The following is a 10,041-nucleotide window of genomic DNA, read 5'->3' as shown; positions in this document are numbered from 1 at the left end:
AGATCTCTTTGTGCTCCTCCCCCCCCCCAGTTCATTTTCTTCCCCCTAATCATTTAGTGGATATAGAAGAGGCTTAGTTTTTTTGGTTACAGTGTTGTAACTTACCCTATGGGGCATGGTCACAGACATAGTGGTTGTAGTAACCTAACCACTGTCTGACCTCTGGGCAATTATTAGAGTACATTTAGGACTGAAACCATCAGCTAGTATTTCCTCTTTTTTTTATCTCCCTCAGGATATACACAGATGCCTACTGACCTCCATCTTGCCTCCTCTCTCCCCGCTACTTTTGTCTGCACTTGGCTGTCTGTTGAATAGAGTTTGAAACCTTTTGTGGAATTCATTAACCTTTCCGAAGGATGTCAAACCTTGCCATGACTCGCTGTCTCTTCCTGGAACAATTGACGTTTGTTATGGGAAGCTTGTGAGTGCAGGAGATGAGAATTTTTCTGTAGTGCTAGAGCTGCACTCTGGGCCTTGTATATGCAAAAGGTCAGAAAGATCAGGGTGGTTTTTTGTTTTACAGCGTTCACAAGACCAAGCTTCTCTTTGGCATAGCCTGCCCTCAATGATGTCTGTATCTGCTCCCAGCCTAACTCTTGCAAAATGTAACTAAAGACCTATACATCAGTTAAGCTTCTCTTTCTTGTAGTGAAGGAAGGACTGAATACCAGAGTTAAGTGCATACTTCTACCTGTCTCAGGGTAAAGCCTAAAATCATTTCAACAAAGCAATGCTAAGGAGCATGTAGGTCTGCTGAGAATTTTGTGGGTGTGAAGCACTCTCTTATAATCCCATCAAGAGGGCCTAAGGCTACTGCAAGCCATGAATAGGGTTGTTGCATTCAAGGGTGGTTCCCCTTGAACTTAAAAAATATACAGTCCAGAGCAGTCCTGGCTTGGTATTTTGATTTTATTTTCTCTTCCGTCATCACCTTTTGCTTCATTGACTTCAAGGGGGTTTGGATGAGGACTATGTGAGCTTTCCATTGTCTTTTGAGCTTTGCATTGGGCCTAAGTTACAGGCTGATGGATGTGACGATTATTTAACTTTGGGTCCTAATGTTACTTGAAGTTTTGAAATGAGCTTTCAGTGGTCCTGGATTTTATCTGAGGGGACTTAGGGCTTTGAGAACTGAGATAAAATCCAGTTGTCTTAACTTTCAAATTCATCTCAGGTGAGCCAAGGAAGCTGCCTTCTTGTAAAAGAACTGAAACTTTTGTCTAACACACTTCAGGATGGCACACATTCACAACAACCCATAAAATTTGTCTGCACCAGCCTGTCCTGCTTTCCTTTGCATCATCTTTTTTTCTTGTGTTCTATGAAAATTGACTTGTCTAAACTTACAGCTTTGGAAGAAGCCGGGGCTAGTTCTGAATGTAGGCCCTGTTTAATATTCCCACACGCCTTCCAGCCCCTAACGTCTATGAATCTATGAGAGCAGAGATACTGATTTTTCCAGTTTGTAAAGTTCCTGTGAACTTGAGTAAACTAATGTTATTTGTGTTTTAAAAAATGCAACTGAGGAGCAGTAGATCCAACCATCATATAAACTTATCTGACTTCTAACTGGAAGTAGAAGTAACAGGCTGGGGTGATCCAGAGACGCACTGACTTCTCTTACCCTGACTTCACTGAGTACGGTTTGGAAACCATCCCATTCTACCGCTAAAGCTTTGGAAGTGCTGCAGGTAAAACTTTAAGCAAGAACAGATATGCAGATGGCAGAGAGAGGCCACCTGACAGATGCTGCGTTTGAATGCCTTTCATTTAGTATTAAAGCTGTAGATGTGGTGTACTTCCACAAGAGACCACTCTTGCTTCATTGTTTAGAACCTTGCTGTGCCTGCCAGAGAGGGAACAATTGTAAGGATTTCTTTTAAGCCAAGTGTTTGGAAACGTAATTTCATGGTTTTCATGAGCCTTGCTTTCTCTCCCGTCAGGTCTGCAAAGAGCTGCAAAGTGTTAATGAAAAGATGAGTGAGGAAAGCTTTAAATGTATTCAGCTGTCAGCAGCTTGTGCCAGCAGTGCCGTCTTGCTGGAGAACCTGCCCCTCTAAGCATATGAAAGATTGATTCTTGCAATTTGTACAGGTGTTTATCTTCACTCTTGCTTGAAAGTAAAATTCTGTTTTGCTGTTCAGCACTTGTATTGCTCGGTCACCTCAAAGGGATCAGAAACTATTCTCCAAGAGCCATTTCCGATTTCCACTGCAGTGTTTGTCCATTACTTAATACTGATCAGAGGGGTACTTGCTTGTTGAGACCAAACTGGAATAATGCACTTATCTTCAAAGGTAAGAGTTTTGTTGCTGGGAACATCACTGTTATAGCATGTGGAAGTGTCCATTGGAGTCTATTAACGCCTGATGTTGAAAGGCCCAGTTCTTCTTCTTTAACTTTGTTTTAAAGCAGTATAAATCCACTGATGAGTACAGCTGCTCCTGTTTTGCATCAGTGTCTAGGACAGCAAAATCATTCCCATGGATTGGTTGGGACTGGTTTGGTTGCAGTGGAGAGCGGGGTTCACTGTTTAATGGGTTAGGATGTAGTGACTACAACCATCACGATAGGGATTGCTGTAGATGACCCTTCTATTTGGAGAGAGCTTAATTTTGCTTAATTGTAAGAGGCCTTACTTTTTTGGGTTGCTGTGGTCTCGGAAGCAAATTCAGAAGGGTGGAGGGTGTAATCGGGTATAGATTGGCTATATGTGTGAAATTGCAGCCACTGCAGAAATGATTCAAATGAATTTGGCCCACACTGAAATACTAAATACTTGGTGAGCTGAAAGCTATGAAATATTAGTGCTGATGAATGCCTCAAATAAAATGTCTTTCTTGGCATTAATAAATCTGTTAAGATGCATCTCTGCAGCAGCCTGTGAGAAATGCTTGTGGGAGTTGGGCTTCTGAGTCTCAGCAAGAGAAAAACACCTGCCTGTGCCTGCCGGCACCAGCATGCAACAGACTATCTATTAGCAGCAGCTTAGACCAGACTCTGGAAAAAAGTCCTTGAAGATCATGCAGTTTCTTGCTTCAGGCACTGGTCAGTCATTACCAGTCAAAGTACTGGGCACAGACTATGCTTGTAGGTACCAGCAGTAATTGAGTGAGAGGCTGGATTCATGGGAGATGAGATGCAAATGAAATGCATTAATCCTACAGGGGATGATAGCAAATTGTGTGTGTGTGTGTGTGTGTGTGTGTGTGTGTGTAAGTATGAAGAAATGAAGTGGCAGAAGTGCACCAAGGTGAACTGATGGAGCTCGGGGCTGGTCACACTCGACTGGAGGCTTCCCTCGTTCTTCACTAAGCAGTGACTTGTAAAAACTGCCTGTAGCCTGCCTGCTACTGCACGACTGTGGGAAGTAAAGCTATTGTATCTAAAGGATGAAAGCGTGTTGCTCACTTCAATCAGAAGTTACCCCTTTGATATCAGGCACTATAGGTGACCTGAACAGGAAAAGATGCCATCAAGACCTTGCCTAGGCTAGGATAAAAGGCATACTGTTAGCATGTGATAACTGACATCTGCAAACTAACGTGTCTGATAAGCTTAGTGCAGAGAGGCTCACAGCTTTACATAGGAGCTAAGCTGTTTGAGTTCAAACTGAGCTCTCCCCACAGTCTAACATGAGCAGCTTAACCCAGGTCAAAGTCCATCTCGTCTTTCCTTACCACCTTCCTCTGACACTAGTTAAGTAAGGATGCGAGCTAGCTTGCAGAATCCAGTCTTGCGCCTTAAAGCTGGAAGAAGAGATGCCATTACTCATTTGGACAAAATGCATTTTTGCAAGAGATGAGCTCCTTGTGAAGTCCTAGCAGAAGACAGATGGTATCACCTTAAGCCTAGTTCAAACAAGATTCAAGTTCTTTCTCCCCTGCTTATTCAGATCTCCTTTTTTTTGTTAAGCTGAACCAAGTTTTAACTACTGGGCCATGTGGTCTTTGAACATTAGGTGCTATAGAGCAGTGGTCTCCAAACTTTTTTGATTGCGCACCCCTATCAGTAAAATTTTTGAGCATGCACCCCCAATATATATGTATGTATATTTATTTATTTATTAATAAATTATGTACGTGTACTACTGTACTAATATATTATGTACATTATAAAACATACACAGAAAAATAGAAATTAAATCATCATTGTTTTTATCTCATAATGTGGCTGATGAAGAACTCGTATGAGGAGTAGGAGAAGTGTCAGCTCTGCCATTTTCTTGTTGTTTGCTTGTGCTCGCATTATTAGTATTATCTTCAATCTGCGGTTTCTTTGCAGGAATCTTTTTAAGCCACTTGCCCATTTTGTGAGGGTTAGTTTAATTAAAACTAGATAATATAATCTGTAAATCCACTTAACTGGGCACACGTAAACTGCAATACATCGCAATATGCTGAAAGCGAACGAACGCTTCTTCCTTCAGGATACCCCATGTACCGTATATGACATGTGCCCATCCAACATACGGACTGAGTGAGGGCGCCAGTGTTGATTTGTATATTAAATATTAGTGAAGCTTAATTTCTTTCTTGTATTTTTATTTATTTTTATCTAAAAAAACAAGTTCTAATATTTTCTTCACACACCCCCTGGGATAGTCTCGCACACCCCACTTTAGAGACCACTGCTATAGAGTACCATGTTTTACCTGTCATGGAATTTCCCAAGCTGCAATTGCTAATAACAGATGTCTGTTTTATTGGAGCTCCTAAATTGTGGAGATTTGTGTCCTGTTCTTAGAAACAGATCCTGCTAGTGCTTTTCAGGACCTTCTGATTTGGCTTAACTGAATCAAGAAACCTCCAAAGATGAGGTCAAGACATCCTGAGTTGTGTTCTTGATGGGAACTCAGTCTCTCCTGCTGTCTGAAACATAGGTGGTTATTCGATGGTAGAGGAAATAAGCTTGTTCATAGCTTCATTCATCCCAAATGCTGCCTTAAAATTTGGGATGAAGAAGGCAAGATGCAGTGGTGTGACATCAGTGGGTCTTGACTGCAGAAGAAAACGGATTTAATGGCACTGCTGTTTGTGGTTAGCATCTGCATAAATGAAAGAGCTGTTGTCTAAGCTGTTGGAGGGTGGGAAAACTAGAAATGTGTGTTTTTCGTCTTAATCATTCAAGAGATAACACGTGTAATGTTTCTGTTGCTCTGATCCACTGTAATTTCAGTTCCAGGAATCGCATCCTTGCCTGAAATCGGATGGATCTCTGCCCAGACAGTTTTTATGGCTGCCCCAAAGAGGAATTGGTGTCTACTGTTTAACAAATGCCTCAGCTAACCCACGTGAGGCCACCTGATGGCAGCTTTTAGCATACAAGGAAGAGTTTGCCTCTCTTTTTGTGACACTTCTAGGTCCCTGTAGTGCCTGTAAGACTGCGCTAAGCTATGAACAATGTACTGTACTTTGTCACTGAGTTTATTTCTTCTTGGAGTTAACCAGCCCTTCATAGTTTATTTTCTGTCACCTGTTCCAAAATCAACCTGTTGATACCACTGGGGTCAAGCTGAAAACCAAAGTTGCCTTAACGCTTAGCTGTGGACATCACCCAGGGTGAGAATATACTTTCCAGAGGGCAGCCAGACCCCATATCTCCATCCCCAGCATGATCTGGGTTGGGATAGGGCATGGCCAAAGGGAAATCTGCTTCCCACTTCCTCCCACATTCAATGAGGAATTTCTGGGAGATGTGGAGGCAGTGCCTGCATGGAGGAGAGCCTGAGGATCTGGACAGCCATGTCTGTAAATGCAGGTAAGCAGGACTTTGTTTGTTCTGGGGGAAAAAAGTAAGGAGTGCTGACACCTGGGGAACTGAGACTTTCTCAGTGACTGCATCAATAATACATATTTCCTATTTCCTTGACAGAACTGGCCTCTAGCAAATTAGAGATAAAATGCTAGAAGAACAATAAGTTATCTTTGGACAAGTACACGTCTTGGGTAACTAAATAAAATAAGGTTTTCGGTAATGTACAACTCAGCCTTCCATTTCAGCAACTTATTGCTAGTAATCCCTCTTGCATCGGCAGCAGTATTACTGCATACAGCGAAGAGAACTCATCTATCACCATGTTTTCTTGGGAGCTCCTGGCATATAAAGTGCCACATTGAAAGAATCTAGTGGAAGTGCACAAACTTGCCCCTTTTTCCTCCAGGAAGTGAATCACTGGCTATTTCAATCTGTCTTTTGCAAGTCATACCATGTGTGTCATCCCTCCTTTTATTTCATTTGGCTGAAATCGCAGGCTAAATGACTTTTCACATGGTAAAAGGAATGCAAGGCCCTGTCCAAAGGCCGTTGAGATCAGCTGCAGCACTCCCATTGGCTTCAGTGGGCTTTGCAACGGGAGCACGCTTCTGTTCACTAGAAAGGCTAATTGTTCCCCTGATTGTGGCTAACTTAGTAGCAGCGTCCCATGGTATATCTACCTTGGAATCACTGTTGTGACTGCTGCAGCTTTTGGCATACTCGAGTGAGTTTTAAATTGGTCTAGCTGCTGAAGGCTGGAAGTTGACATGGGCTGGAAAACGTGTGCAAGAACTGGAGTGATTTTTTTTTGGAAAATTTTTTGTTCCAGGTTAAATTAGCCAAGTCAGTTCTGAATCTTCTCGACTGGACCAACTCAATCGTTCAAAACGCCATCTGTGGTGCTACGACCAGCTTCATACTCCCAAATCCACTGGCAGGCATCCTATGTGCAGGCCCAAGCCCAGAGGCTTGGGGTTTGGGTGCCTCCTAGTCGCATTTGCCCTTAGCCAATGCCCCCAGGAGCAAGCTAGGGAGGGGTCCCCCACTTCCAAAAAGTAGGTGTGTAGCTGAGATCCTCTCACTGGACGTTGACCACTGGAAAACTAATTATAAGACTCATAGGGTGCCCTGTCTGCAGTGCATTGGACAGGGGTGCATCCTTCACTACGTAGTGCCATAGGAGTAGGTTAGCCAAACACTTGGATAAGAAGTGAATGCTTGGGTTGGCCCATGCTCAGCTCCATGCTACTGCAGCTGCACTTCGGTGACACATCCCCAGAATATAGGGCACCACTTGGCAAGGGGCAGGGCCACTGGCTCTCTTGGCTAATCAGCAATTAACAGAGTCTGTTGGAGCGTGGTAATTACTGAGCTCCAGCTGCCTCCTGCATCCCATGTATCAGCGTCCCCTCGCTTAAAATGGCAGGGGTGCTTGAACTAAAGCTCATTGGATCAGCTTTAGGTCAAGTGCCTCTGCCACCATTGTTAAGCTCAGGGACAGTGATGTATGAGATGCAGTGGTGCTTTAATTAGAGAGGCTCTTGGAGCTGCTCTAATTAAAGCACAGATCGGAAGAGCGCCTCCCCCCCAGCACATGTAAAAAGTGCCCGTAGAGTCTTTCTGTTTTAGGTCCTTTCTGTTGCTCCCACGACTGCAGCATCCCAGCCCTGCACAGCCTTTAATGCCCTGTGAGGTAGGGCAGTGGTGTCATCCCCTTTTTTACACGTATGAGACTGAGGCCCAGCAAGATTGTGACTTGCCTAATGTCAGAAAGGAAGTCAGTAGTGGAGTGACCCTAAGTCTGCGTCTGAGTTCCAGGCTGGTGCCTAAATCAACACAGCATGATTTCATCTCTGGGTACAACCAAGCTGAAAGCTGCAGAACATCCCACTCAAAATCATGTGCAAAAGAAAATAAAGGAGCAGCAAGATTGCTTTGAAAAGCATAATGGGTTCTTCCGCTCTAAACGGGTCAGTTGGTTGTAGTTTGTCTGAGCCTAGAAAACTCATGAAAGTAGCCGGTAACATGCAAAAGAGAGGCGCAAGAAACCACCTTTGATCATGCCCCTCCTGTCACCCTCCCCGCCAAGTCTGAACAGCCAGGTGCATCCACCGGGGAGGTGATTTTTGTTCAAGTCTGGAGCAAGGTTCAAACATCTTTCCAGCTATAGCCAGGTACCTTAAGTGTCACGTACCTCTATTTTGAACAAGCTAAGACAGCATAACTATCTCTATGTATATTGCAAAGCATCAACCTAAAGGACATGAAAGGCCCAGGGGATAAACCTAAAGTTTTTAACTAAAATCAAGAGAAAATAAAAAATTCTATTGTTGCTTAGCATCACGTTGCAGTCTGGGGCGAAAAAATCCCGACAACAAGTTTGTATGGGAAGATTGAGGGACCTCGGTGTGCTTGGATACACGTATTGCCATACCCATTTTCATATCTATCTTTTGAAAGTAAAATAATTTTAGTCAGACAACAATGGTGGCAGTTTGTACATTGTAGCAGAGACGATCATTTTTTTTCAGGCTGGGATGACTGTACAGAAATAAGAGCTGGATGCCATTCATTTTTCATAATGCTCATTTATTTGTAATATATAATTCTTATCCTTAATGGTTCTTGAAAAGTACCATGCTCTAGAATCAACTTGTTTCATCATATAGTAGCCCTGGTGGAAATGTGGCATCACATGTTTGTGTCAAGGAGTTGCACTGGTTTAACTTCACATAAAATACAAAATATGGCTTGAAAAGACTTTCTGGGGTTTTGGTGTTTTTACATGAAGATTGATTTTGAAAGATGCCTTTGGGGAGGAATTTTAACTCTAAAAGAGGATTTTAAATAAGCATTTTTAATAGACCAATAATCCCCTTGCTCTTGGATATATGGATGAAAAACAAATGATGTAGCGGCTATTGATTTCCCCACCCCCCCTCCTTGCAAATGATCATTCTTATTCTTTTTCCTCTCCATCTCTAAGGCAAAGTGTAGTATAAATGCCACAGCTGGGCTTGTGTCTGCTCTTTATTCCTCTCATCCCTTTCACACACTGATAGACCTGTTGTTTCCTTAATTTGCCATTATTAAATAGTATGACACCTTTAGAGGCAAAGGGCAATAGCATAATTAATCCATAAATTAGCAGAGGAAAAACCAGGCTGATAAAACATCAGTGAACAGATTGAACTTTAATAGAGAATTCCTGCTTTGTAAACTGCAATCTGTATATTCCACACCTGATTACCAGAGAGGGGAGAGGCATGGGGGAAAGCGGGGGTTGAAGATTGACACATTTGATTTCTTTGCTGTCTTTTAGGGAAAGAGCATGCTGTGTGGCGTTCTTAGGAGGTATTACAGCAAGTGACACTTGAGGTGGGATTTTGTGTATGTCAGGTCACCAAGGTACAGTAGCCGTGATCTGAGAGTGCTGGAGCCAGAAACCCTGACAAAGAGGTTAGGGTGCTTTGGAGAGAAGAAGTGTTTATAATAATCTGCATCCAGCTGGATGGGACAGGTGCCAACAGATTTTCTCCCCTGTTTGAGGGAGCCCAGTGTTTTCCTGGAAGAAGCAATAAGCCTTGAGCAAGAGTCTGACTCCTGTTTTGGCTGCTTGGCTTTACTCTGACACTGGAAACCAGGGGTAAGGCCAGCTCCCAAGAGATCTCTAGCCAACTCAAGTGGCTCATAGCAGGCTTAGGGCCCCCTAAACCATTTTCCTAACCAGCCTCTGTGGCTGCATCCAGATGAGCAGGCACATGCGTCTTGCAGTGTCTCAAAGCCCTCTGAGGTGCTGCAAGAGGCATGTGTGGGAATGAGAAAATGTTCCCTGTGCTGCAAATTTACAGCGCGGGGGCAAAATTAGACCCTTGGATATCCAGGGGTGAAAAACAAACAACCAAACCCACAGAGAAAAAAAGCAGGGCAGGGCATGGTCCTGGACCGTGCCTGAGGCAACCGGAGGCTGGGTGCTCCACAGAGACGCTGTGGTAGCAGCTAGAGTGTCCCTGCGGTTGGCCCTTGCCCTGGTGCTGAAGCACGCTGCCGGCCTGTGCAGAGCAGGCAGCGTGCCAGCCGCAGGGAACTGGACCCAGGCTCCAGTGCTGGTAGGTAGGGGGAGGGGGGAGGGGACCACGGCGGGGACCTCCTCTGGCCCCATCCGCGGGCCCAGCTCCTTGGATTGCTGCCCCACCTGGCCCCATCCCCTGCCTGCCCCCAAGACCCTCGATCCCTGCCACACATGGCCCCATGCCCTGCCTACCCCCCAACCCCCAGATC

The 10,041-nt window shown here is 44.2% G+C and overlaps 1 long non-coding RNA gene across 1 annotated transcript in view; it reads left to right on the top strand.

Moving 5' to 3' along the window:
* Positions 1 to 7,546: 7,546 nt before the first annotated feature.
* LOC109311150 overlaps positions 7,547 to 10,041 on the top strand; it is a 9,179-nt gene continuing 6,684 nt past the window's right edge. Inside the window, exon 1 of the long non-coding RNA XR_002101432.1 lies at positions 7,547 to 7,730. This is a non-coding gene — a long non-coding RNA (uncharacterized LOC109311150). The remainder of the gene's footprint in view (positions 7,731 to 10,041) is intronic.

Source organism: Crocodylus porosus, unplaced genomic scaffold, assembly GCF_001723895.1.
Source record: "Crocodylus porosus isolate Cpor-Errol unplaced genomic scaffold, CroPor_comp1, whole genome shotgun sequence".
NCBI lineage: Eukaryota > Metazoa > Chordata > Crocodylia > Crocodylidae > Crocodylus > Crocodylus porosus.
Note: the sequence above shows the minus strand (reverse complement) of the source record. Positions and strands in the feature narration are given on the sequence as shown.